The sequence below is a fragment of the Herpailurus yagouaroundi genome, unplaced genomic scaffold, assembly GCF_014898765.1.
Source record: "Herpailurus yagouaroundi ecotype Mexico unplaced genomic scaffold, PumYag 251, whole genome shotgun sequence".
In the NCBI taxonomy this organism is placed as follows: Eukaryota; Metazoa; Chordata; class Mammalia; order Carnivora; family Felidae; genus Herpailurus; species Herpailurus yagouaroundi.
In genome coordinates this window covers 57,018-81,079 of record NW_024412468.1, presented here as the reverse complement: position 1 = coordinate 81,079, position 24,062 = coordinate 57,018, and the positions used below count along the sequence as shown (strand labels likewise).

Sequence of the window (24,062 nt, the reverse complement as noted above, 5' to 3'; positions counted from 1 at the left end):
TTGTTCAGCATGTGTAAATTGGCGGTCTATTTTTCTGTGAACATTGCTTAAAACATTAAAAATGATGTCATTACGTTAATAAATTCGGTTTCATTCTTCATTCACAAGAAAGGAGAAGAAAAGATTTGTGTTCCAGGCCCTGTCACTACAACCCTTCCCAATGTGGAGAACAGGCTTAGTTGCTCAGAGCACCTTTGGTCTCTCAGCTGGGCCTTCAACATTGAAGGAATTCCCATGGTGGCCAGCAGAGAGAGCTCGAGCACCACAGACCGGGAAGGGCGGGTTCCTCTGCTGGGCAGTGATAGCCAGCAGAGGGCGCACCATCTGCTTTTCTGACCCAGGGCACCTCAGAGCAGGAAGGGCTTCTATTGCTCTCAGGCCTCTGCTGGCGCCTCAGTACAGACAGCAGAGCTGCATTTGCAGCAGGTTCTGCCACCAGCCCTAGGGGAGATCTTGGGAGCTTTGCAGCAACTTGGCATCTCCTGAGTCGCCAGAGAGAGGCTGTCTTGTACTGAGTGCTGAGGAGGGGGCGCCGGGTGGCTTCACTGGGCAAGCTGGTTGCTGAGCTGCACAGGCCTTTGCATTTTCTGGGCTGTTCCCGTGTTTCATTCCACCCCTTCCAGGACAGTTTTTGAACAAGACGTATTTTACTAAAGGACTCATGGATTGCGGGGTCTCACGACATCACCTCATAGATGCAGTCGATGGTTTGCTCCAGATTCAGGTTTGTTTCCAGGAAGAAACCCTAACAGAAATTCAGAAGCATGGGAGCTGCAATCAATTAGGACGTGGATCCATGAAATGCTCGTCTCAGGACCTTCTAGAAGAATGAGCTGGGACCCACGTTCCGAGTCCTGCTGGACCCAGAGACCGAGGTAAGGGCACAAACTGTCCCCACATCATACATGCTTTTTAAAAAATTTCATGGTTATTTTTCCAACCTAGTGAAGTGATTGAAAACTACACAAAACTTGGTTTGTACCTGTCATTAACCTTATGTTATCTTCTAATTTAAATTACAGTGAGTAAAGGTACAGTGTAATATTAGTTTCAGGTGTACAATATAGAGCAACAATTCCACAAGTCGCCCGGTGCTCATCCTGGGTGTACTTCTTAATCCCCATCAGCTGTTTCACCCATTCCCCCACTTCACTGTGGAACTCCTCAGTTTGTTTCCTAGTTAAGAGTCTGTTTGTCACTGTCTCCTCCCCCCCCCCCGCCTTTGTTTTGTTTTATTGCCATGTGTTCATGAAATCATCGGGTATATGTCTTTCTCTGACAGGCTTATTTCACCCAGCATAACATTCTCTCCCTCTATCCACCTCGTGGCAAATGACAAGATTTCATGCTTTTATGGCTAAATAATATTACATTCCATATACTACATCTCAATTTATTCATCATTGATGGATGCTTGGGCAGTTTCCATAATATGGCTGTTGTAGAAAATGCTTCTGTAAACATCAGGGTGCATGTATCCCTTTGAAGAATTATTTTTGTATTCTTAGTGTAAATACCTCGTAGTGAAATTGCTGGATCGTAAGGTAGTTCTATTTCCAGGTTTTGTTGTTATTGTTGTTGTTGTTGTTGTTGTTTTTACAAATCTCCATGATGTTTTTCAGAGTGGCTGCACCAGTTTGCATTCCTCCCCACAGTGTAAGAGGTTTCCTCTTTCCCCATATCCTTGGCAACAACTGCTGTTTCATCATTCATTGATTTGAGTCATTCTGACAGATGTGATTTATTATCTCATTGTACTTTTGAATTTAATTTCCCCTAAGATCAGTATTGTTGAGCATCTTTTCATGTGTCTCTTGGCCACGTGTATGTCTTCCTTGGGAAAATGTCTATTCGTGTCTTCTACCCATTTTTAATCGGATTTCTCATTTTTTGTGTGCTGTATAACTTTATATATTTTGGACACTAACCCTTTATCAGATGTTGTTTGCAAATATCATTCTGTAGGTGTTTTAGTTTTGCTGATTATTTCCTTGGTGATGGAAGCTTTTTATTTTTACGATGTCCCATTATTTTTGCTTGTGTTTCCCTTACCTCAGGAGATATATCTACAAAGACATTTGTACAGGCAATGTCAAATAAGATACTGCCTGTGTTAATTATCCTCTGGGATTTTTATGGTTTCACGTTTTACACATAGGTCTTTATCCATGTTGGATTTATTTTTGTGTATGTTTTAAGAAAGTGGTCCATTGTTGTTTTGTTTTGTTTTGTTTTGCAGGTTGCTGTCCAGTTTTTCCAAAACCATATGTTGAGGAGACTTTAAGTTTATGTATTTATTTTGAGAGAGAGAGAGCATGAAAAACAGGGGCAGAGAGAAATGGAGAGAGAGAATCCCATGCATGCTCTGCACTGCCCTGGATCATGACGTGAGCTGAATTCGCAATCACACGCTTTCATGACTGAGCCACTCATGTGTCCCAAGACTATCTTTTTTTTTTTCCATTGGATATTCTTTCTTGCTTTGTTGAGAATTAATTGACCATATAGGTGTCCGTTCATTTCTGGGTTTCCATTCTATTCATCTATGCCTCTGTGTTTTGTTGTTGTTGTTGTTGTTGTTGTTGTTGTTGTTGTTGTTGTTGTTTTGCCAGTACCATACTGTTCTGATCAGTACTGCTTTGTAATATAACCTAATGTCTGGAATTGTGATGTCTCCAGCTTTGCTTTTCCTCTTCAAGTTTTTTTTGGCAGTTTGGGGACTTTTGTCATTCCATACATTTTGAGATTATTTGTTCCAGGTCTGTGACAAATGTTTTTGTTAGTGTGATAGGGATTTCATTACATGTGTAGATTGTTTTGAGGAGTGTAGACATTGTAACAATATTTTGTTTTTGCCATCCATGAACATGAAATGTATTTCCATTTCTTTGTGTCATCTTCTATTTCTTTCATCAGTGTTTCATAGCCTTGAGAGTACAGGTCTTTCACCTCTTTGGTTAGGTATATTCCTGGTATCTTGTGGTATTTGTGAACCTGTCCATGGGATTGATCCCTTACTTTCTCTCTGTGTTAATTCATGATTCGTGTACAAAAATGCAATACATCTATGTAGCTTGATTTCTGTATATTGTGACTTGTCGAATTCATATATCAATTCTAGCAATTTTTAAGGTAGTCTTTCATGTTTTTTATAGAGCACATCATGTCAGTTCCAAATAGCAAAAGTGCTACTTCTTCCTTGCCGATTTGGATGCCTCTTATTTCTTTTTGTTGTCTGAGTGCTGTGGCTAGGATTTCCCGTACTATGTGAATAACAGTGGTGATAGGGGTCATCCTTGTCTTGTCCCTGACCTTGGAGGAAAAACTTTCAATTTTTCCCCATTGAGGATGAGATAAGCTGTGGGTTTTTCATAGATGACTTTTATTATGTGCAGGTAGGTTGAGTCTCAATGTACTTTGCTGAGGGTTTTTATCATGAATGGATGTGACATTTTATCAAGTGGTTTTCTTGCATCTGTTGAAAGCATCATATTGTTCTTATCCTTTCTTCTATTACTGTGGTGCATCATGTTGATTGATCTGTGAATGTGGAACCACCCTTCAGCCCAGGGATATATCTCACTGGATTATGGTAAGTGATTCTATTAATGTATTGTTGACTTTAATTTGAAGGTATGTTAATGAGAAATTCTGCATACATACTCATCAGGCTATTGGTCTGCAGTTTTACTTAAAATTCTTTTAACATTTTTTAAAAATGTTTATTTCTTTCCTTAGATAGAGTACATAAAAGTGAGGGAGGGGCAGAGAGACAGGGAGAGAGAGAATCCTGGTCATGCTCCACACTGTCATGGCAGGGCCCAACGTGGGACTCGAACCCATGCACCACAAGATAATGTCCTAATCCAAAATTAAGAGTTGGACAGTAAACCGACTGAGCCACACAGGCGCCGCTGCAGTTTCCGGTTTTAGTGGAGGCTTCATCTGGTTTTGGTGTCAGGGTAATGATGGCCTCATATGATGGATTTGTAAGTTTTCCTTCTTTTTTATTTTTTGTAATAATTCGAGGAGAATACATATTACTTCTTCCTTAAACGCATGGTAGAATTCATCACTGAAGCCATCTAACCCTGAACTCTTGTGTTGGGGGAGATTTTTTAAATTACTGATGTGGTATCTTTCTGTTTTCAGATTTTAGGTATCATCCGTTTCAGTTTTGGTAGTTTGTGTGTTTCTAGGAATTTGTTCATTTTTCTCAGAGTGTCCAATTTGTTGCATATAGTTGTTCATAATATTATCTTCTAATTGTATTTTTGTGGTGTTGACTGTTACTTCTCCCTTCTTATTTGTGATTTTATTTATTTGAGTCCTTTCTGTCTTTTTTGTGAAAAGTCTGCCTAGGAGGTTTTCAAGTTGATTACTGCTTTCAAAGAACCAGCGCATGGTTTCATTGATTTTTGCTTTGTATATTCCTTATTTCTTCCTTAAACTCAATTATTTCCTTCCTTCTGTTGTTCTTTTTCTCATTCCTTTAGTTGTAAGTTAGGATTGTTTGAGATTTTTCTTGCTCTTTCAGGTAGGCCTGTATTGCTATATACTTCCATCATAGACTGCTTTTGCCGCATTCCAAAGGGTTTTTACCAGTGTATTTTCATTTTCATTTGTTTCAGTGTATTTTCTCATTGATTTCCTGTTTGACCCATTCATTTCATAGCATGTGATTTAACCTCCCTTTATTTGTTTCCTTTCCTCCTTTGTGTGTGTGTGTGGGGGGGGGGTTAACTTCCTAGCTTTGTGGTCAGAAAAGATGCTTGGTCTGATCTCTGTCTTTGGGCACCTGTTGAGGCCTGATTTGTGACCTAGAATGTGATTACATCTGGAGAATGCCCCATGTACGCTTGAAAAGAATGTGTACTCTGTCATTTTAGCATGGAGTGTTCTGAATATATCTGTTAAATTCATCTGGTCCAGTGTGTCATTCAAAGCCATTGTTTCCTTGTTGATTTTCTGTTTATAGATTGTGTCCATTGATGTGAGTGATGTGTTAAAGTCCTCTACTATCGTTATATTATTATAAATGAGTTCCTATATGGTTGTTGCTAAATGTTTTATATACTTGGTGATGGCATGTTGGGTGCATCAAAATTTACAATCATTGGATATTCTTGTTTGGCTGTCCCCTTTAGTATGAGATCGTGTCTCTCTTCATCTCATTATAGCTTTATTTATTTATTTATCTTAATTTAATTTAATTTAATTTAAGTCTTAGTTGACATACAGTGCATTCTCAGATTCAGGAGTAGAATTCAGTGATTCATCCCTTACATACAACACCCAGTGCTCGTCACAACAAGTGCTCTCTTAATACTCGTCTTCCATCTAGCCCAGCGCTGACCCATCTCCCTCCATCAACCTTCTCTCTTTTTTCTCTAACATTAAGAGACTCCTGTGGTTTGTTACCACGCTTCTCTTTTCCTGCCCCCTTCCCTAGTTTTCATGTGTTTCGTTTCTTAAATTCCACATGAGTGAAATCATATATCTGTCTTTCTCTGATTGACATATTTCACTTAGCAAATACATTCGAGCTCCATCCACATCGTTGCAAATGGCAAGATTTCATTCTTCTTGAAGCTGAGTTATATTTCATTGTATATCATATGTATGTATATATGAACATACACATATGTACATATGCATATACATACGTATACACACACACACACACACACACACAGACACCACAACTTCTTTATACCTTCATCAGTTGATGGATACTTGGGCTTTCTCCATAGTTTGGCTACTGTTGATAATTCTGCTATAAATATTGGGTGCATGCATTGTCACTATTAGGTATTTACCGAAAGGGTACCAAAATAGAGTCTCGGTTTTAAAGTTTATTTTGCCTGATATAAGTATTGCTACTGGCTTTCTTTTGAAATTATTGGCATGATAAATATTTCTTCATTCCCTCACTTCAAATCTGCAGATGACTTAAGTCCAAATAAGGCTTTGTAGGCAGCATCTAGATAGACATTGTTTTTTGTTTGTTTGTTTGTTTGTTTGTTTTGTCCATTCTGATGCCCTATCCAATGTCTTTTGATTGGAGCATTTAGTCCATTTATATTCAGAGTGATTATTGATAGGTATATATTTAGTCCCATTCTACTAGTTTTGTCATTGTTTCTTGATGTTTTCTCTGATCCTTTCTTGTCTGTAACACTTGTAGTCTTTCATTTCCACTCAAGAGCCCGATGTAAATATTCTTTTCTTTTGACTGCTGGTACATTTTTTACTTATTTTTAATATTTCTTTTTTTAAAATTTAAGCCCAAGTTAGTTACCTTATAGTGGTTTCAGCAGTAGAATTTAGTGATCCATCAAGTACAAAATATACCCAATACTCATCCCAAGGGCCACCTCTAATGCCCATCACCCATTTAGCCCATACCCTTATTCAGTAACCCTCCAGGAACCCTGAACTTCTTCCCTCTATTTAACAGTCTCTTATCATTTGACTCCCTCTCTATTTGTATCTTATTTTTGCTGTCTTTTCACTATGTTCATCAGTTTTATTAAATTCGACAGATGAGAGAAATCATAGGATGTGTGTCTTTCTCTGACATATTTTGCTTAGCATAATAAAGTCCGGTTCCATCCACGTTGTTGCAAACAGTGAGATTTCATTCTTTTTGATCGCCGAGTAATAGTCCATTGTATGAATATACCATATCTTCTTTATCCATTCATCTTTCAGTGGTCATTTGGTCTCTTGGCATAATTTAGCTATTGTTGATAATGCTGCTTTAAACATTGGATTACATGTGCCACTTCGAGTCAGTGTTAGTGTATTCTTTGGATAACTACCTAGTGGTGCAATTGCTGGGGCCTAGGGTAGTTCTATTTTTTGTTTTTGTGACGAATCTCCATACTATTTTCCAGAGTGGCTACACCACTTTGCATTCCCACCAGCATTGCAAAAGGGTTCCCTTTCGCTGCATCCTTGCCAACATCTGTCATTTCCGGAGATGTTAATTTTAGCCATTCTGACAGGTGTGAGGGGATATCTCATTTTGGTTTTGATTTGTATTTCAGTGATGACGAGTGAGATTGAGCATCTTTTCATGTGTGACCAATCTGGATGTCATCTTTCTTAAAGTGTCTCTTCATGTCTTTTGTCCATTTCTTCACTGGATTATTTGGTTTTTGGGTGTTGAGTGTGATAAGTTCTTTATAGATTTTGGATACTAACCCTTTATCTGATATGTTACCTGCAAATATCTTCTCCCATTCCATTCAGTTGCCTTTTAGTTTGGCTGATTGTGTCTCCTGCTGTGCAGAAGCTTTTTGTCTTCGGACCCAATAGTTCATTGTGGTTTTTATTGCCCTTGCTTCTGGAGACATGACAAGCGAGAAGTTGCTGCGGCCAGGATTAAGGAGGTACATTGCCTGTTATCTCCTCTAGGATTTTTATGGTTCCTGACTTACATTTAGATCTTTCATCCATTTTGAGGTGTGTGTGTGTGTGTGTGTGTGTGTGTGTGTGTGTGTGTGTGTGTGTCTTTTAAGAAGTGCCCAGTTTCATTCTTCACACTGCCCAGTTTTCCTACTACCATTTACTGAAGAGACTCTTTTATTCCATTGGATCTTCTTCCTGTGTTATCAAAGATTACTCACCATAAGTTTGAGGGTATATTTCTGGGTTCCGTATACTGGTCATTGACGTCTGTCTCTGTTTCTGTGCCTGTACCATACTGTCTTGATGAATGCGGCTTTCTAATACACCACAAATCCAAAATAGTTATGTCTCCAGGTTTGTTTTCTTTTTCAACATGACTTTGGCTTTTGGTGTCTTTTCTGGATCCTCACACATTTTAGGGTTGTTAGTTCTTGCTCTGTGAAGAAAGTTCATGTTATTTTGATAGGGATTGCATTGAATGTGTTGATTGCTATGTTAGTATTGATATCTTAACAATGTTTGTTCTTGTAATACATGAGCACGGAAAGTTTTCCATTTCTTTGGGATTCTTCAAATTTCTCATAGAAGATTTATGATTTGTGCCTTGTGTCCCCAATGGAAAGGAGTCTGAGCAAGGGTTAGGGTTCGATCCAGGACGTTGCCAGGGCCAAAGCAACTCCAGTCTCGTGATCTCCCTCGAGGGCAGAAGTAAGGGACCAGGCGACCCCGAGGGTCAAGTGTTTGATAAGGTTTCAAGATCAGCTTAGGATTCGGTTGAGGGTTCTGATTAGGGGTAGGGTTTGGGTTAGTACTCAGGAGGCTCCAGGTGCTGAACCCACAGCAGGGCAGTGGTCTCCCAAGTGGGCTACATTGAGGGCACAAAGGAGGAGCTGGTCAGGATTAATCTTTGGCTTGCAAGGTCACACAATTCCATGGGCCCTGGTCAGGTAGACCTCAGGAATCCTTTCGGGCAGTTGCAGCCAGGCCTGGGAAACGACATGGTGAGCTTCCAGGTTCCATGCCGAGTGACCCTGCACTGCTTCTGGACCCCATGTGCATGGTGTTCTCAGACTTTGGTATTGGGTACCCATGGGGAGAGTGCCTTACCTAGGGATACGGTTCGGCCCAGGGACGTCGCCAGGGCCCAAGGACCTCCAGTCTCCTGTTCTCCCTGGAGGGCTGAAGTGAGGGACCATGCGACGGGGCGGTCCAAGTATAAGGTCAGGGTTAGAGGTCGGCTTAAGTATCCGTGGAGGGTACTGGTTCAGGGTAGGGTTAGGGTTAGGTTTATGTCCAAGGAAGCCACAGGCACTGAACCCACAGCAGGGCAGTAGTGTCCCTGGATGGCTCAGTTGAGGGCACAGCAGAGGGTGCCGGTCAGGATTAGTCTTTGGCTGCCAAGGCCATGGAAATCTATGGGTCCCTGTTCGGGGAGGCCTCAGGAATCCTCTCTGGCAACTGAAACCGGGCCTGGGAAATGACATGGTGAGCTTACAGGTTCCATGCTGAGTGACCCTGCACCGCCTTGAGCCCCAGGCGCCTGGTGTTGTCACAATTTGGTTGGGTAGGGATGGGGAGAGAGCCTTAGCTAGGGTTAGGGTTCGGTCCAGGGACATTGCCAGGGCCGAAGCGACTCTAGTCTCGTGATCTTCCTCGAGGGATGAAGTGAGGGCCCATGCGATGGGGCATCTCAATGTGGGGTTAGGGTTCAAGGACGTCTTAGGTTTCGTGGGAGGGTTCCAGTTAGGGTTAGGTTTCGGGTTAGGGATAGGTCCCAAGAGGCTCCAGGCACCGAACCCACACCTGCTGCCGTGCCTGGAGAACGACATTGTGACCTTCCAGGTTCCATGCCAAGTGACCATGTACTGCTTCTGGGACTCAGGCGCGTGGTGTTGTCAGACTTTGTTATCAGGTCCCCACGGTGAGAGGGCTTTCCAAGGACGTCGCCAGAGCTGAAGCAGCTCTAGTCTCATGATCTTCCTCGAGCACTGAGGTGAGGGCCCATGAGACGTTGCGGCTGAAGTCTAGGGTTTGGTTTCGTGGTCGGCTTAGGTTTCGGTGGAGTGTTCTGGTTACGGGTAGAGATAGGGTTAGGGTTTGTTCCTAGGAGGATGTGGTGGTGACCCCTCAGCAGTGCAGTGTACTCCCTGGAGGTTTGAGTTTAGGGCATATGGGAGGGTGCCGCTCAGGATCAATCTTTGGCTTCCAAGACCACCACCTCTCTGGTCCCCTGTTGTGGGAGGCCTCAGGAATCCTCTCGGGCAGCTGTAGCCGGGTTGGGAAACGACATGTTGAGGTTCCAGGTTCCATGCCGAGTTAGCTTGCACCTCTTCTGGACCCTTGGCGCGTGGTGTTGTCAGACTGGGGTATTGGGTCCCCGTGGTTAGCTAGGGTTAGTGTTCGGTCCAGGGACGTTGCCAGGACCACTGCAACCCGCGACTCATGATCTCCCTCGAGGTCTGAAGTGAGGGCGTATGCGACAGTGGAGCTCAAGTATAGGGTTATGGTTCGAGGTCGGCTTAGACATCGGTGGAGGATTCCATTTAGGGGATGGGTTAGGGTTAGGGTTAGGTCCCAGGAGGCTCCAGGCCTTGAACCCACATCAGTGCAGTGGTCTCCCCGAAGTTCTGAGTTGAGGGCACAGGGAGGGTGCCTGTCAAGATCACTCTTTGGCTTCCAATTTCACACAAATCTATGGCCCCCTGGTAGGGTAAGCCTCAGGAATCCTTTCGGGCAGCTGCAGCTGGGCCTGGGAAGTGACATGGTGAGGTTCCAGGTTCCATTCCTAGTGACCCTTTACCACTTCTGGACCCCAGCCACGTGGTTTTGTGAGAGGTTTATGGTTCGGTCCAGGGAAGTCACCAGGGTCGAAGCAACATCAGTGTTTTGAATTCCATGTAAGGCTGAAATGTGGGCACATGCTCCAATGTGCATCTGTTGTAGTGTTGGTATGATATACAGGGGTAGGTGTAGGGTGAGTATTCTGTTTACGGTAACCATTTGGTTTAGGGTTAGGTCCCTGGATGCTCCAGGTCGTTACCCCAGAGCAGAGTAGCTGTCTCCCCAAAGGGCTGAGTGGAGTCACCAGGGTGTGTGCCGGTCAGGATTATTCTATGTGTTCCAAGGCTAGACAAATGTAATTGCCACCCTTGGAGTAGGCTTTAGGAATCCTCTCGTGCCACTGCCATCGCGCTTTGTAAATGACATGGTGATATTCTAAGTTCCTTGTCGAGTATTTCTTCACTAATTCTGGAACCCATGTGCATGCTGTTATTAGAAAATACACAAATGTATATTTTCTGATGGAATGATATCTCCCTTGATATCTTTGCGGTGTTAAAGTGCCCTTCTATGATTGTATGAGTATCAATTCTTTACTTTAGGTTTTCAGTGTTTTGTGTATTGGATGCTCCCAGGTTGAGCACATATATGTTTACAATTGTATCTTTCGTTGGACTATACCTTTTATCATTATAGTGTCCTTCTTTCTCTCTTGTTAGAGTTTTATTTTTAAATGTATTTGTCTGATATAGGTATGGCTACTGCTGTTTTCTTTTGATAATTTACTTCTATAATTACTCTCTTATAGGTAGAGGATAGATAGGTCCTATATTTCATTCATTCTCTCACCCAGTGCCTTTTATTAAGAGGAGAGAGAGCTCAGGGATGGGAGTGCGGGGTGGGGGGAATGAGGGAGGATAGATTGAAAGAGAGAGAATGAGAGTTAGGATGAATCTTAAGCAAGTTCCATGCTCAGTGCAGAGCCTAATTGGGGCTCAATCCGATGATCCTGGCATCATAGCGTGATCCAAAATCAAGAGTCGAAATCTCAAGTGATTGAGCCATCCAGGTGCCCCTATCTGTCACCCTGTGCCTTTGATTTGAGCATTTATTCTGTTTCCTTCAAAGTAATTGATAGACATATACTCGTCCTTTTATTACTTGATGATTGTTGTTTCTGAATCTTTCTGATCCTTTCTCCTCTTTCTCCTTTTTAGGGTTTGCTGGGTTTCTTTAGTACCACAGTTGAAATTGCTTGTCTTTATAGTCTGCATATGTATTGGTGGTGTTTGATTTCTGGTTATTATTAGGTTTGTACCTAACCACTTGTGCATATAGAAGTCTATATTAAGTTGATAGTTGTTTAAGTTTGAACCAGTTCTTTACTCCTCTCCTCTCCTCCCTGTGTTGTAGATATGTAGTGTCATATTTCAAAACCTTTCATATTGCAAATACCTTGGCTGACGTTTTACAGACATACTCATTTTTATTGCTTTTGCGTTTCGCACTTTAATACTGTCACTTTAGGTGTTTCTTTTCCACTTAAAGAGTCCCTTTTAACATTTCTTGCAGGGGTGGTTTGTTGGTTGTGAAATCCCTGAGTATTTATTTGGGAACCTCTTGATCTTTCCTTCCATCTGAATGATAGTGTTGTGGATAGACTCTCTTTGGCTGCAGATGTTATCCATTCAGCACCTTTACCATACCGTGCTGTTCACTTACAGTTTCAAAGTTTCTTCTGAAAAACATCCAGTGATAACCTTATGGGGTTTCTCTTGTAGGTAGTTGTCATCTTTTGTTTTCCTGCTGTTAAATTTTTTTCTTTATCACGGCATTTTGCATTTTAATTACTAGATGACTTGATGTGGATCTGCTTCTGTTGAATATTTTGGGGATTCTTTGTGCCTCCTGCTTCTGGATCTGTTTCATTCCCCGCATTAAGGAAGTCTTCATCTATTGTGTCTTCAAATAAATTTTCTGGTTCCATTTCTCAGAGTTTGGAGGATGAGAAATAGGGCAGGAGAGACCTATTGAAGGTTCTCTGATGAGTCACTGGTCTTGCATTAGTGGGGGATAGATTTGGGACTCAAATGAACAACCTACCTTTAACTTAAAAGAACTAGAAAAAAACAACAATCTGCAATGTCCAGTGTTCTCAAAAGGGAGGAAGTAATGCATATGAGAGTGGAAACCAATGAAACTGAGACCATGAAATCAATAGAAAATATGAAGAAGACCAAAAGTGGGTTTTCTGAAGAGTGAAACAAAATTTTCAAGATTATACATAGACTATGCTAAGGCAGAGAGAGGACCCAACTCAAAATAATTATAAATAAAAGTGTAGACATTACACCTGATACCAAAGAAACATTAAGGAGACAAAGAGGCGACCATGGCCAAATTAGATGCCAGCAAACCGCCTCCCTAGAAGAAATGGATAGGTTCTTAGAAACACACAACCTACCAAGACTGTATCAGGAAAAAATAGAAGGTTTGCACAGACCCATTAATGGAACACTGCATCAATACAAGATGATAACCAAAGTAAGTAAATGGAAACAGTAATCGAAATTCTCTCAGGGAAGAAAAGCCCAGGACCAGGTAGATTCGCTGGTGAATGTGACCAAACGTTTGTAGAAGAAATAACAGCAGTCCTCTCATTGATTCAAAAGGAATGAACACCAAAAACTCATTTCATGAGACTGGAATTACCCTGATAGGAAACCAGAAAAGGATACTACCCGAACAGAAGACTATAGGCCAGTATTCCCATGATGAATATAGATGAATAATTCCCAGTGATATACAGGCAAACCAAATTCAGCATCACATAAAAAGGATCATTGACGGTGATGCAGGGTTTTTTCCCTGTAAAGGAAGTATGTTTCAGAAATACAAATCAATAAATGTGACTCCTCACATCCTTGAATGAAAGAAAAATCAACCAGAAACCAGACTCTTAACTATAAATAGCAAACGGAGGATTACTAGAAGGGAGGTGGGCAGGGGGATGGGTTAAATGGGTGATGGGCTAAGGAGGGCGCTAGTAGTGAGGAACACTGGGTGTTGTATGTGATGGATGACTACATTGTATACCTGAAACTAACATTACACTGTATGCTAACCAACTGGAATTGAAATAAAAACTTGAAAAAATAAATACTAAAGAAATACATAAATAAATTTAAACTAAACAAAATAAATACATTTTTAAAAATTTTCTTAATGTTTATTTTTTTTGACAGAGAGAGAGAGAGAGAGAGAGAGAGAGAGAGAGAGAGAGAGAGATTGAGAAAGACAGGGCATGATCAGGGGAGGGGCAGAGAGAGAGAGTGAGACACAGAATCCGAAGCAGGCTCCAGGCTCCGAGTTGTCAGCACAGAGCCTGATGCGGGGATCGAACCCATAGACCGTGAGATCATGATGTGAATCAAAGTCGGACGCTCAACCAACCGAGCCACCCAGACACCCCATACATTTTAAAAATTAAAAAGAAAACCCTGTGACAATTTCAATAAACACAAAAAAAAGTTCTGAGAAAATTTGGTATCCATTTGTGCTAAAATACTCTTTAAAAATTCCCCGTAGAGGGAACATATCTCAACATAAGAAAGGCCATGTATGTGAAGCCCATATCTAACATCATACTCAATAATGAAATTGTGAAAGATTTTCCTGTAAGATCAGGAACAAGACAAGGATGCCATATATATGTGAAGGGGATTGGGTGATGCAGGCTTCTGGTTATGGAATAATAAATTACAGATGGAAGATATAGCATAGGGAACATTGAGAATGGTACTGGAATAGTGATGCATGGTGACAGATTGTAGCTATAACTGTGTTAGCATATCAGAATGTATACACTTGTCCAATCACTATGTTGTTCATCTGAAACTAATGTAACACACTGTATCAGCTATTCCCAAATAGCATCATTTTTTTAGTAAGGTAAAGGAATGAAATAAAGTCAGTGTAAAAGAACTTGTTAATATCTTAAAAAAATTTTTTTTTCAACGTTTATTTATTTTTGGGACAGAGAGAGACAGAGCATGAACGGGGGAGGGGCAGAGAGAGAGGGAGACACAGAATCGGAAACAGGCTCCAGGCTCTGAGCCATCAGCCCAGAGCCTGACGCGGGGCTCGAACTCACGGACCGCGAGATCGGACCGCGAGATCGTGACCTGGCTGAAGTCGGACGCTTAACCGACTGCGCCACCCAGGCGCCCCAAGAACTTGTTAATATCTAATCAAGAAATGCATTAAAGTTCCAAACTAGAAAGACACCGTATCAAATTCTGTAGCTTTTCCTATACACTAACCAAATTATCTAAGAAGAAAAGAAAACAATCCATTTACAACAGCATCAAAAACAATAAACTTTATAGGAATTAATTTAGCCAAGGAAGTGAAAGATCTCTCTACAGAAAAGTATAACACCCATGTACAGAAATGGAAGAAATTCAATTTGGATGAAAGAAACAGGAGAACAGATAAGTCAGTGAAAAGCCATCCCACGTCCATCTTTCAGAGGAATTAATACAGATACAATGTCCATATTACCCATAGCCATCTAGAGATTCAGTGCAATCTTTATCAAGACTCCAATGCAATTTGTATGCAATTAGAAAAACATATCCTAAAATGTATTTGGAATCAAAAAAAGACCCCAAGTAGCCAATGCAAGAAGGATCAAAACAGGAGGCATCACACTTCTTGATTGCAAGCTGAATCCTAACACAAAGAAATCAGGTATGTCACTGGCATAAGCACACACACAAGACAATGGAATGGAAATTGAGAGCCCAAACTAAACCCTTGCATGCACAGTCAACTAGAATTTGACAAGGGAGTCAAGAATACACAGTGGAGAAGGGTAGTCTCTTGAATAACTGGGACTGGGAAAATTGGATATTCACGTGTTTAAGAATAAAGCTTAGCACCTTATGTTATATCACCCCAAGAATTAACTTGAAATGGATTAAAGATGTAAATGAACAGTACGGAAACAAAATTCTTCCTCATCATTTCAGCTCTTACTATGCCAAGACGGAGCTGTTGAGGTGGTGAAGGGCTGGGTGGAGAGTAGTCCTGGACATAGAAGCCTGTGTGTGTGGAACAGACTTTCTTTAGTAGTCTGGAATTATCCCTCTGATCCTTTAAAACTAGCCACTTCCTTCCCCACATTGCAGACACAGCTAGTACCATGTTGCCAGCAATGCACTGCTTTGTCTCCTCCAACTCTTAGAAATTCTAGGTGGGACCCAGTGGGAAGGGTGGAGTTTAGTGGCACTGATGCTGCCCTGTTGAAACCAGGTGGAGAGGAAAGAGACATGTGTCATTCGGCTTCATTGGGATTCAGGTATGTTAGTGTTGGTGTTGGTGTTGGATTTTTCACCTTTTACCCTACCACATCTCAAAAGTTTAATTTCTGTCCTGCAGGTCCACGTGGTTTCCAGGATGTTTCCTCCTTTCCCAGAAGTGCCCCCCATGTCATACCCCATGGGCTGACCTTTATCACCACCCATGGGCTTTGGGTCACCCCCAGCTTCTCCAAACTGGGGTCCTCTGGGACCTCACCTTCCTCCTCCACCATGTGGAAAGATGATATGACCAGTATGAGTTGACTTATAAAACACGTTTTGTCTTTTACTTGTTATGTGTTTGGAGAAGATGCAGTGATGGCACCATAGGGCTTTCAGATCAGCCTTAGTGAGGACATTGTAACGTTCTTCAAGTTTCTCAGGACATGCATGAAATGGGCAGTCATTTCCACATAGTGAAATGGGCAACACGTGTCTCTGATAGAGAAGGAAAGAGGCCTTATACGTGCTGACAGACATAGCACTCCCTAGGATGTAGCTTGTACAGAGACCATGTGCTGGGCTCTCTGAGGGATGAAACACACCCCTAACATACTTTCTAGCGAGTTGAGACCTGAGCTGTTCACAGCTGCTTGATTAGTTATAAAAGCACCTGAACCAGGGCCCTGTGAACCTTCCTCAAGAGACAGGATCAGAACTCCCTCTTGTCCTCAAGGGTCACCTGAGGCACATGAAAAACGCTCTGTCCCTGGTAAGGGACCCGAGAGTGTGAATGAGTTGAGTATAATGAAACATGTTGTGAATGGTTTGATTTTCTTCTACACAGTCTATGCAAGTCAGAATCAACCTCCATCCACCTCCATCCTTTATGAGACCTAAGACGTGATGCAGCTCCCATGGTAAATATCATTTGTGTCTCTACCAAGGATGCAGAGAAAGACAAGGTAAATTCTGTTGCCCATTTCAGTTGCAATGCTTTCTGGAAACTTTTATCTGGCCTTGTCTGGTTTTCTTTGTCCTCTGGTGTCTTTACTGTTTGATTTATGTGCTCACAAGCCTCCAGACCTCTCCAATGTAACATTGTCATGTTAACTCGTGCTTCTGGATGCCACAAGTGTGTGGAGGCTGAGGACCATGTGGCTCTCACTTAGCGTTTGTGGAAATAACTTGAGGAGGATGACACTTCACTGCACCCTCAAGTCTTCTGGAGCATCTGACTCCTTCCGCACCTTCTTTACACGGGATTATCCTGATTATTTTCATTTTTTCCTATTTCAGTGTAGGCCATGAATGTGTTCAGAATGTCTGCTATGAGCCTCATGACTGGAGTAGATAAAAACTCTTTCCAACATTATATTGTGTGCTTTGTGCAGTGCTGAGGGTTCTTAGAAAAATTTCAGAATTCATTACTGGTCCTTCTGTGTTGGTAAATGTACAAGAGAGAATTTCTCCAGTTGTCCCCTAGGTGGAAATATTCTGAATTTTCAGAAGTGGCACGTGTAATAAAAAAATGTACGTGGAACTGCAGTCGTGAAGGGAGAGAATCAGTGATTACCTGCAGGGCCAATACCTCACAGAGTTCTTCAGTTGTGTTTATATGAGCAGGCTCTCTTGTGTCCCGGGAGCAGTTGTAATTGGTACTTTGTGTCATGATACCTTATGGGAGTTTTTTTTTTTGTTTGTTTTTTTCCCCAACATTTATTTATTTTTTGGGACAGAGAGAGACAGATCATGAACAGGGGAGGGGCAGAGAGAGAGGGAGACACAGAATCGGAAACAGGCTCCAGGCTCTGAGCCATCAGCCCAGAGCCCGACGCGGGGCTCGAACTCACGGACCGCGAGATCGTGACCTGGCTGAAGTTGGATGCTTAACCGACTGCGCCACCCAGGCGCCCCGCTTATGGGAGTTTTGCACCTGAAGTTGAGACATGTTTCTGTTCATTCTTTTATGTAGAATTTCTACCTCCCTTTTACAATGGCACAAAATAGCTCTGCAACTCATATTGTATTTAAAAGCTGAATTACCTGTGAATTAAGATAAACATACTTGAGGCCAATGAATATGCACAGGTAATGTGTTTCCCTCCAAAGCACATTTCCAGGCCCCATGCAGGACTCCAGGAATCCCCATCTCCTCAGAGGTCTCTGTGGCCTTGCACAGAAGATGTATTTTTCAGGGAGGGAAGCAGAGTGAGGACAGGAATGGGATGGCAGGTTGAGCTTTGACCTTGGGGTGGCCATGGATCTCTGTGTGGTTCTGGTCATTTCTTTCATTCCTTCATGTTCTGTCTGTTTTCAATGTGCAAATAAAAAGTCTGCAGATCTGGTGGAAGAGGACACCAGAGGGGTCCTGGACACAGACACCTGCCTCTCTGGAATACGTTCCTTTATTAGACTGGCATTACTGCCATCAATCTTCCAGAATAGGACTCCTTGGCTTTCTGCCTTTGTAAACATGTGCAGTGACGTGTGGCGACAGTAGTTTTTCCTTGTGGCATCTGGTAACTTCAGGCTATAGGTGGGACCTCATGGAAGGGTAGAGTTTTCTGACACTGATGCTCTGTTCTACTAGAACCCATGAATGAACAAGGGGTCAGGTGTTGACACCTGCTTCATTGTGTTTCAGCTCCTGTGGGCATTCTGCTTCTGTCTGTCATACCAACACACCTGTCACTTCTGTTTTGTAGGTCCCTATGGATGCAAGAGGACCTCCTTCTTTCCCAGGTCCATCCCCCACAGATACCCTTTATCACTGTTCATGGGCTCTATGGGCTACCTCCAGCTCCTTGGTGTTCTCAGTGACAGGACCCACCACCTCCACCTCGACTATTTGTGAGATGAACTGAGCTGTATGAGTTGACATGTTCAGCATGTTCAGCTTCTATGTTGTTGAGTCTTTGAGAAGACGTAGAGACGGCCTCACATGCTTTGTAATGCAAGGGTGCTGCTGGATGTGGACACTGACGCTGTTAAGATTCCTCAAGTTTCTCAGGACATACATATGTTGGGCTGTGTCATTTCCATTATTGAGCTGGGCTGCATATATCCTTTATGGAGAAGGAAAGAGTCTTTTCATAGAAAAGCAGGCATATCAGTTCTGCAGATGTGCCCAGTACACAGTCCATGTCCCTGGCTCTGTGAGAGATGAGGCAAACCCTTACCATCAGGGGCTTCAATTGTCCTAATGGGGAGAGAGTGACATGCGTTAAATTACATGGAGATTCTGGTCTACAATAATGGCAGCTCCAGTAATGGGTCCTCAAGTACAAGAGACGGAGACATGAATCTCATGGGAATCAATTGGAGACTGTGCATGAGAAGGGAGAGCTGAGATGGTGCAGAGGGGAGGGTGTTGGACTCAGTGAGATGGAGTTGGAGGCCATTTGTGGAAGGGCCCACAACCTGGGCAGGGAGAGTGAGTGCAGGGTGACATCCACACCGAGCTGCTGTATGGGTTCAAGGATAGTTCATGCAGGTATCATCTCTGAAATGTCATTGTGGCCAAAGTGCACCTAGTTCATTATCTAAATAAAGACTGTTGTTTCCCTTGGAGGTTCTCCTGAAGGTTCTGGATCCTTGTGAAAGAATGCCCTGGAGATTTGTCGTTTACCTTGGTTCTTATGGGATGCTTGTCTGCTAAGTTTGTGTGCCTCTGTGAGACTAAATGTGATGAAACGTTGTAGATTATCTGTGTGGCTTCCTTGGCCTTCAGCCTGAATCAGATTCTTAGCAGGGAAATCAGGGTTGACCAGGAAACGCCCCTGCTGGAATCTTGTCACCGCACCCCTCAACCTACTGTCATGACCCTGAATGAAGGTTTGCATCTCTGAAACTTCCCTCACAGTTTCCAGAGGCACTGCCTGTGATCCTGCTGTCTCAGCCCTCATGCCAGCTCTCAGTGGGGCCATCTCATAGCCTCAGCATTGTAATCTGAGAAGCAGGAACAATGTTGGTCTCTGAGGTCAGTGCGATGAGGAGGTGGTTAAGCACATAAGGAATTTGTAAAATGTATGGGATGAGTGGGCATTCACCCTTCTCAGGGTGGAAATGAATGTATCTGCACACAGAAGATAATCAACAGATGTTCATTCAGTTTCATGAAACTAAGGATATAATGCCTGAGGTTGGGAGATTGGCAGTTCCTGTTTCAAAAGATACAACAAAGACCCGTGTGTTTTTTCTATTAAAATTCAGGTCCTACTTTACAAAGAAGGAAAAGATAAGTATGAGAATGTGTATATTCAGGCATCTACATCTAAGATCTGAGGTAGACACACAAATGCAGCCACACAAATATGTGCTCATCCAAGGCCACAGATGTATTGTAGAAGACAAAATGCATACAAGAGAACAGAAGATCCCTTTGCAATAACTCAAAATCACTTTGACGTAGAGGGCAATCCGTTTGAAATTTGAAGAGGACAATGAACCATTACAAACCAGCTGTGGTTATTATATATTTAGAGATGGTGTCTAATCTGTCCCTTGGTCTGAATGCTTTCCCTGACCACCCTGTCCACTCCACTTTGTCCTTCCTAATGTCCCCTAATACACTTGTCTCAGTTGTGTTTCTGTGTCAGCGTCTGCTTCCAGGAAAATCAACACTCATTCCCCATCAAGTGTACACTTTGGGGTTCCTGTATACGCAGTTAGCCAACACATAGTATGTACACGATTGGTGGAAGAAGACAGATCATTCTTTGGGGTTGTAATGCCTGGAAGGGACCTATAGTTCCATCTGAGGAGTTGGATACATCCTTTAGGGAGATCTGGTCGTGGTTGTTATATCTGTAGATAGATACTCCTGAGCACACGGCGTGCGTGCTAGTTGATGGGGTTTGTGCTGATGAGGAGGGCAGGTATCTGTCTCCAGGAAAGGGTCTCTTCCGATGGTGAGGAATGGATTCAGGAGACCGGTAAGGAGGCCCTGCATTAACCTAGCTCTTGTGCCCTTGTGCACCTTCCAGCTGCCCCCAATAGCACCAATCCAGGTGGCCTCCAAGGGGGCAAATGGCGCAGCTTTTGTGGCGAGTCACATGATGTCCCACAAAGCTTCCCCTGTTGCCTTATTGAGGGATGAGGAGGGCAGAGCTCCATGGTCTGAGTTAGGTTCCTTCTACACCACCCAGGAGAGTGGGGTGTAAGCATATGGCTCCTTCTACATAGGCCAAACTAATCCACTTTGCCCCAGGGACACTGAACCCTGTGAGCCCATTTTTCCTCCCAGCTTAGGGAAGAAGCCAGCCCTCCAGGAGCTTTTGGGTCATGGCTGGGCCACCAACGGTAAATGTCTGGCTGTCCACATGCTGCCAGCATTGCTCTAGCAAATGTCAACATGAGCAGCTGCTGTACAGGGGATTCTCCTCCATTATGATCAGGGCCTGGGACAAAACAAGACATGAGAGAGGGAGAGACAGGAGTGCCCTGTGCTCCTGGACAGGGCTGCATGCACAGAGCAGATATCCTGAAACCTGGGGAGAGGTGGAGAAAGAGAAAGGCAGGGAGAGAGACATTGAATTTGTGATAGGGGAATTGGGCAAGTCCTAGAGAGTGAAAGGAAGAAATAGAGAGAGATGTGGTTAGAGAGAAACAGAGACAAAGAGGAAGTACAAGGAGAAAGTAGAGACCTGGTCCAGGAATGTGGATGGGGTGAGGTGGGCCAGAGGAGAGGGGATGTATGAAGTGTCTCTGAGTGCTGGGGTAGAAATGGCAGGTATCATGGGCATCAGTGTTCCATGACTCCAAGACTCCAACATCCCTGGGGCCAAGCTTTGCAGAGGCTATTGCATTTGAAAAGATGGGTATCCCTCATTTCTCCCGGAATTGTGGGGGCACAGCCTCATGTTCTGTCATGGAGAGGCATGTCTTGAGGGAGAGTGTGCTGCTCTTTGGCAGGTAAACGCCAGAGCCTGCCCTGTGGGGAGGGGACCCGGACTCCTCTCCCTCATTGTCCCGGGCCCTGTTGGATTTTCCCGGCACTCCTTACCAGCTGGTCTTCCTTATGTTCTGAATTCAGATAGCAGGAATTGTGTTGCCCCTAGTTCCGGCAGTCTGGACCTGGCAGAGTTGAACTGCTGATATTATAAAAAAGTATTTGACAAGAAGGTCCATATTCTCCCTCTGGAACTAGCGGTGTGCATCAAGATCGTGGGTTTCTATCCTCCTGTCCACTGCCAAACTGAGGATGCCAGATGGTAGGTGAACCCTTTAAAACACCATAGTCTTCTCTTACATCAAATTCAAAGACATTTTCTTGTCCCAGCTTTCTTTTAATTTTGAAGAGATGACAATTAGTAATTGAAGGCATAATGGTCCTATAGGAATTTGACCTCTATGACTGATGGACATTACTTCATACATCTGTATCCCTAAAGCACATTTCATTGGAAATATTAGCCAAGGACACATACAGTAAATTCATAACAGATGCATAGCTCCCTGGAAGTTGCATTCTGACCCTGCCACATATGTGTCATCAAAGATATTATTAGTGACTATTCAGATAAGCTCTCAACATCAAGATGGTGATGTTAGAGAATCTGGTATAAATGGAGTTTCACAGATTCTAAATTAGGAACGATTTTTTAAATTTATAATGTTTCTGTTTTTCTTTTTTGGAGACAGCCTGAGGGAGGAAGGGGGGAGAGAGCAGGAGACACCGAATCTGGGGCAAGCTCCAGGCTCTGAGCTGTCAGGACAGAACCTGACACAGGGCTCAATCTCATGGACTGCAAGATCATGACCTGAGGGGAAGTCGGATGCCTAACTGACTAAGCCACCCAAGCGCCTCAAGGAATGATAGTTTATTGGCAAAAAAAAAAAAAAAAAAGATAAATTAAAGATAGCGTAAAGGATGTCGACTTTTAATTGAAATATTCTTCACACATTTGTTGTATTAGTTTTAGGCATACATTTTAGTCATTCCATATGTCTATAAATTATGTTGTACTTCAGCACAAGTGTAACTATCCTGTGAAAGCATGCAACAGTATTATTACAGGATTGACCCTATTCCATTGACTGTCCCTTGTATCCCTAGGACTCATTTATTCCATAGCTGGAAGCAGTTATCTCTCTCTCAAAGGTGTCAATTCTTTAACCTAAACACTCTGGTGGTAAACACAATTACTTGCTCAGCATGTGTAAATTGGCAGTCTATTTTTCTGTGGACATTGCTTAAAACATTACAAATGATGTCATTATGTTAATAAAATTGGTTTCATTCTTCACTCAAAAGAAAGGAGAAGGAAAAGATTTCTTTGTGTCCCAGTCCCTGTCACTAAGACCCTTCCCAATGTGGAGAACAGGCTGAGTTGCCCAGAGCACCTTCAGTCCCTCAGCTGAGCGACCAGGGCCTTCAACATTGCAGGAATTCCCATGGTAGCCAGCAGAGAGAGCACAAGCACCACAGACCCGGAGGGGCCGGTTACTCTGCCTAGGCAGTGATGGCCAGCAGAGGGTGCAACATCGGCTTTTCTGACCCAGGGCACCTCAGAGCAGGAAGGGCTGCTGTTGCTCCCAGAGGGCACAGGGCCTCTGGCGCTGTCTCAGGACAGAGAGCAGAGCTGCGTTTCCAGCGGGTTCTGCCGCCTGCGCCAGGGGAGACCTTGCGAGCTTTGCGAGCTTTGCAGCAACTTGGCATCTCCTGAGTCGCCAGAGAGAAGCTGCCTTGTTGCACTGAGTGCTGAGGAGGGGGCACTGGGTGGCTTCCCTGGGCAAGCTGGTTGCTGAGCTGCACAGTCCTTTGCATTTTCTGGGCTGTTCCCGTGTGTCATTCCACCCCTTCCAGGACAGTTTTTGAACAAGACGTATTTTACTAAAGGACTTGTGGATTGCGGGGTCCCGCGACATCACCTCATCGATGCAGTCGATAGTTTGTTCCAGATCCAGGCTTGTTTCCGGTAAGAAACCCTGACAGAAATTCAGAAGAATGGGAGCTGCATTCCATTAGGATGTGAATACACGAAATGTTCTTCTCAGGACCTTCTAGAAGAATGAGCTGGGACCCACTTTCCAAGTCCTGCTGGAACCAGAGACCGAGGTAAGGGCACAAACTGTCCCCCACATCATACATGCTTCTTAAAAAATTTATGGTTATTTTTCCAACCTAGTGAAGTGATTGAAAACTACAGAAAACCTGGTAGGTAGGTGTCTTAACCTTATGTGATCTTTTACTTTAAGTTGCACTTAGTAAACATGCAGTGTAATATTAGTTTCAGGTGTACAATATAGAGCAACACTTCCACGGGTCACCCGGAGCTCATCCCAGGTGCACTTCTTAATCCCCAGCAGCTGTTTCACCCATTCCCCCACCTCACTGTGGAACCCCTCAGTTTGTTTTCTAGTTAAGAGTCTGTTTGTTTGTCACTGTCTCCTCCCCCCACCCCTTTGTTTCGTTTCATTTCCATGTGTTAGTGAAATCATCTGGTATTTGTCTTTCTCTGACAGGCTCTTTTTCACCCAGCATAACATACTGTCGCTCCATCCACCTCGTGCAAAATGACAAGATTTCATGTTTTTATGGCTAAATAATATTACATA

The 24,062-nt window shown here is 43.1% G+C and overlaps 1 long non-coding RNA gene across 4 annotated transcripts in view; it reads left to right on the top strand.

Moving 5' to 3' along the window:
- The first annotated feature begins 379 nt into the window (after positions 1-379).
- The window catches only part of LOC121020754 (uncharacterized), a 63,701-nt gene continuing 40,018 nt past the window's right edge, over positions 380-24,062 (top strand). For all 4 annotated transcript variants that reach the window (XR_005786267.1, XR_005786265.1, XR_005786266.1 and 1 more), the window contains exons 1-2: positions 380-875; positions 23,406-23,562. This is a non-coding gene — a long non-coding RNA (uncharacterized LOC121020754). The remainder of the gene's footprint in view (positions 876-23,405; positions 23,563-24,062) is intronic.